The sequence below is a fragment of the Musa acuminata genome, chromosome BXJ3-2 (assembly GCF_036884655.1).
Source record: "Musa acuminata AAA Group cultivar baxijiao chromosome BXJ3-2, Cavendish_Baxijiao_AAA, whole genome shotgun sequence".
Lineage (NCBI taxonomy): Eukaryota > Viridiplantae > Streptophyta > Magnoliopsida > Zingiberales > Musaceae > Musa > Musa acuminata.
The window spans coordinates 18616913-18622500 of NC_088350.1; positions in this window are offsets into that span (position 1 = coordinate 18616913).

Genomic DNA, 5588 nt, shown 5'->3' on the forward strand with positions numbered 1-5588 from the left:
TCATTGTGCACCATTTCGTATGTTATCAACGAACCAATTAGTTCTTCAAGTGGTAAGTTGTTTAGGTTTTTAGCTTCTTGTATTGCAGTTACTTTTGAATTCCACTTCTTAGAAAGAGAACGCAAAATCTTGTTTACGAGTTCAAAATCCGAAAAACATTTTCCAAGAGCTCTTAAACTATTGACGACATCCGTGAAACGGGTGTACATGTCGCCTATAGTCTCGCTTGGTTGCATTCGAAAAAGCTCAAAATCATGCAATAAAAAGTGAACTTTCGAGTCTTTGACTCTACTAGTTCCCTCGTGCGTGATTTCAAGTGTTCGCCAAATGTCAAAAGCCGTTTCGCACGTAGAAATCCGATTGAACTCATTTTTGTCCAAAGCGCAAAATAAGGCATTCATAGCCTTTGCGTTTAAAGAAAAATACTTCTTCTCCAAATCCGACCATTCGTTTGTTGGTTTAGAGGGAAGTTGAAAACCGTTTTCAATGATATTCCATAAATCCAGATTTAGAGAAATCAAGAAAACTCTCATTCGAGTTTTCCAGTAAGTGTAGTCCAATCCGTTAAAGAACGGTGGACGAAAGACCGAATAGCCCTCTTGAAGAGCCATTTCTCTCGGGTGTAAATCCGAAATGAGAAATACCCCGCTCTGATACCAATTGTTAGGATCGAGAGCACTAAGAGGGGGGGGGTGAATTAGTGCAGCGGAAATCTTACAGCGATTAAAAGCTAAAAGCTGCGTTCGTTCAATAAAAACTATTATGATGCAAAAGCTAATTCTCAGTTTGTATCTAAGTGCAGTTTGCGTCTAAGCGCAGATTGCGTCTAAGCGCAGTTTGCGTCTGAACACAGTTTGCGTCTGAACACAGTTTGCGTCTAAGCGCAGTTTTGCGTCTAAGCGCAGTTTACGTCTAAACTCAGATTTACGTCTAAACGTAGATTTACGTCTAAACGTAGTTTTACGTCTAAACGCAGATTTACGTCTAAACTCAGATTTACGTCTAAATGTAGTTTTGCGTTTAAAAGCAGTTTTGAACCTGGAAAAGCGTTTTACGTAGAAAGCAATTTGCAGTTATAAATGGAGTCCGAATGTAAGCGTAAACTGCAGTGTGAAGATCGTACGAAAACACGATTTACGTTTGAATGCAGATTCTGAAAGAACAGCACTTAGAACTTGTTCGTGAAAGCGCAGAGAGCAGTAGTAATGGAGGAGGTTTGCAGTAATGATAAAGTGCTCAAAAATAAACGCAAACCAGAGATTTAGAGTGGTTCGGTCAGCCTTGACCTACTCCACTTTTGGCTTCCTCCACCGACGAGGTTGCCGACGTCAACTAGCTGCCTTCCTTCAATGGGCGAAGGCTAACTGCCCTTTTACAGTTTCTCTCCTTTTGACAGGCTCAGGAGACAACCTTTACAGATCCTTTCTCTCCTCTCTTTACAACTCAAGACTTGAAGAACAGAAGGAGGAGAACTTTAGGACTTTACACAAATTTGAGCTCTTAGAATCACTGAAAAGATCAAGAATTCGGTGTGGATCTATATCTTTTCCATGCTGAATAGGTGGGGTATTTATAGGCCCCAACCCAATTCAAATTTCGAGCTCAAAACGATCAAATCCCGGAATTCCGGGATCAGGCGGTTGCACCTCTTGACTGGAGAGGTGGCACCGCCTGGCAGAGCTTGAAGTCTGAGCTCAGGCGGTTGCACCTCTCGACTGGAGAGGTGGCACCGCCTGGCAGAGCTCGAAGACTGAGCTCAGGCGATTGCTTCTCTCTGCCAGAGCTCGAAGACTGAGCTCGGTGATTGCATCACCTGGCAGAGCTCGAAGACTGAGCTTGGTGATTGCATCACCTGACAGAGCTCGAAACTGAGCTCGGTGGTTGCATCACCTGGCAGAGCTCCAAACTGAGCTCAGGCTGATGCACCTCTCTGCCAGAGCTCGAAGACTGAGCTCGGTGATTGCATCACCTGGCAGGGCTCGAGACTGAGCTCAGGCTGATGCACCTCTCTGCCAGAGCTCGAAGACTGAGCTCGGTGGTTGCATCGCCTGGCAGAGCTCGAAACTTGAGCTCTGGCGGTGCTACCTCTTGGCAGAGGAGGTTGCACCGCCCAGTCTAGCTCGAAGACTGAGCTCTGGGCGGTTGCACCTCTCGGCTGGGGCGGTTGCACCTCCCAGCCTCGCAGCCCTGGCGGTTGCACCTCCTGGCTGGGGCGGTTGCACCTCCCAACCTCGCTGGAAGACATAGCCTGGGCGGTGCTACCTCCAACCCTGGCGGTGGCACCTCTTTCACTATTCCAGCTCACTTGGTTTGGCTCCAAACTTGGTCCAAACCAGTCCGAACTTGGGCCTAATTGGCCCCTACTTGGGTTATAGGATTAACACCTAATCCTAACCCTAATTAACGTGCTAACTATGAATTTAAAGACATTTTCTAAGCTTTTACAAAGTCCGCAAGTCAAGACTTCTTTTGGCGAGCTTCCGGCAAACTTCCGGCGGTCTTCCGATGAACTCTCGGAAACCATTCTGCGGACTCCCGGCAAGCTCCTAGACTTCACGATTTGTTCTTAGCGAGTTCCAACGAGCTTCTTCGGCAAGCTCCGATCTTTCTCGGCGAGCTCCGCGAACTCCCAACGAATCTTCGAACTTCCGTCGAACTCTCGAACTCGCAACAAATCCTTCGCGCTTGACTCCGACACTTTGTTTCGCTTTATGTCTTCATCGTTATCATAGTTAATCCTGCACAATTAAAACAAAAACTTCGATCGAGACAATTAATCCTTAGCAATTAACCAAGTTGTCCGGCATGTCATTGGTCCCTCGACGCTTCGTCTGATTCTTCGGCGCATCGTCCTCTCCTGCGGCCTATTGCCCAATCGGCCAGTTGACTCCGCAACTCCGATATCCTTGGCACAATACCCGCTCTACTTGGCCCGATGCCCGAGTCCACGGCCCGAAGCCTTCTGTCGATACGTCGACCGATCCACCGGCCCGACGTCCAATCTTCTGACATGTTCCTCCGGCACAACATGATTTTCCTGCTTTAATTGTCTCATCCTGATCAAAGCATCCTGCGTTACTCAAAACGCAGATTAAATCATAAACATATATCAAGTAGTTTCATCATCAAAATACAAGATTCAACACAACTCACCAATGACTTTGACTCTAGTGTGGGGTTGGCTGAGTTATGTTGATCCTTGTTGATTCCTGCTGATCCTCCAGATGAAGGAAAAGACCATCCTTACTATGCGCCAATCTCTCAAATGCCTTATGCTGCTTGAACTGAGTCAATGCTTGTTGGAGCTTTAACGAGCATCGCCTCGTAAACTTTCAAAGTTTTGGGTCCTTCCTCCACAAAATGTCCATCGACTTTTCTTTCATTTAGTTGTCACTTCTAAGTAGATTCACATCACTTCTGCTTTCGATTGGCATTCTGTTACAAAATGAAGCGGATAATCTACTCTCAGTAGAATTGATCACCATTGGTGAAGATTTGACAACTATTGTCTTCCATTATCTTCGAAGGGTTTTTGAACCTGTACAACGCTCCTCTACTGGATAGATAAGAGAATTGAGATACTCGGTTTCGCCCATTCTCTTAAGAGTTGAGAAGGCAATAGTTACTTGACTTCGCTCGTCTCCTCAAAGGTTGTACTCCATGCATCGAGCTGGTTACTAACCTTCACCTGCTCTTTGCTCACACTTCTGAAGCACTCGAAGTGTTTGCACTTATTACATTGAGTTAGCTACTGTGATTCACCTTCTTAATGCAATCGAACTTTTGGAATGCAGGAAGTTTTCACCCTAATTTGGAGTAATTCTCTAATAGATTTGGTCGCCTCTGAGATTGTACCGTCTTCTCTATCAACCCTGCCGCCTACTCCACTGAGTAGTAAAGGTACAGCAATGCGTACTGCCAGCTTCGTTCCTTGGTCATGCACTCTTGCATGACCCGAAGTCCTTCACTTTCGGCTATCTTGATGATAAGCTCATTGACATCGGTTATACGAAGTTCCTTGACCTCTACCCTTCAGCCTTGTCTCGGTACTTGGAGTTTGCCTCTGCATGCTCCACCTCCTTAGCCCCTTTCATGACTAAGCACTCTCCCTCCAATGAGAGCAAGGGATCAATGACTTTCACGGAAGTCCCGTCTCTATGGTACCATGGCGCTACCATGCCCATGGCCCTACTATCCATCGCCTCGCATCTGCATCCATTTTCTTCATGATCAGTAGATATGTTTATGTGGCACTCCTCCGAGTCTACCTCCATTCTAACTGATGTTTGATTTTGGGTAGCTAAGTCCCTTGGACTCATCGTCACTTCCTCACCCCTTTCGACTCCCTACTTCAACATCTCAGTGTTCTCCAAGCAGCTCTCTTTGGTCGATGGAAAGATAGACTACAACTCTCATGCATGGCCTCTGCCATCACGTTATAGGGTTTGCACCGATTATGTTCTCTTTAGCTTCCTTGGTAGCATCGTTCGCTTACTTGACCTTGTCCTTTGACTTGCTGGGCTCCCTTAAGCGAATATGGGCTCTGGAGCAGTCCAACTCTCCAACTGCTTCGATCATACCTCTGCATGATCAAGTCCCTCCCATGGGACTCATTAGTACTTGCATTCGAACTTTTCCCTTGGTAGAACATAGCCCCATATGCTGATGACCAAGGCTTTCATCCGATGCAAAATTCGATGCACGCACGGAAGACCCGCCTCTGCGGTACCATGGCCTTCACTCGTTGAATCCATAGCCTTTCTTATCGTCATGTTGTTCACCGAAGTGGAGCTTCCAGTAGCTCCCGATCATACCTCTGTATGATATAGTCCCTCACGGGACTATGTCGTGTGTATCGCATTGCCACGAACTGTTCCACCATGATCCGCTGCACAATGTCGCCTCTTGGTGACATCTCTATTGCATTCTGATCCTTGTGGGATGAACTTGAATTGTGATCCCTCCATGTGTGGCCTCTGCCAATATATTGTAGGGTCTCTTCCACCTTCGATTTTGTTCGCTCCTTTGGCAATCGACTTTCATCCACCCACTCTTGGGTCACACCTAGATGAAGCACCGATCTAGGACAGACCGTCGCGTAGTAGCTCCCGAAGTCCACCGACTTCACTACAATTAGTGTACTATTGTCTAGATCCTAGGCCACTACCCCTACCAGCACAATCTCCGCTACGTACCGCTTCCTTCATGGCAACTTGAATGGTAACAATGTGGCATATTCTTCAAGAGTACTCGTCTCCGCATCCTCTTGCCCCATGCCAAGGCCTTCTGAACCCAACTTCGCCTCCGCAAGTTGAGTCGCCTTAGTTCCTCCATTAAATGCTTCTCCGAGATAAAGTACATATGCCCAGAAGCTCCCTTCGTCTTTGGCACTATACAAAATGAGGCCACTCCATCAGAATGAAGGACCTATGGAACAACATGATCATGCTCTTGCCTCTGCAAGAGTTCATGTCCTTAACCTCTGTCCAAGGAAAGCTCTATGCCTCTGCTTCATGTTTCATCTTCTATGCCGGCTCACTTCATGCGACTTAGGTACTTCGCCAAGTTACACCCAAGTTGCTCCACTC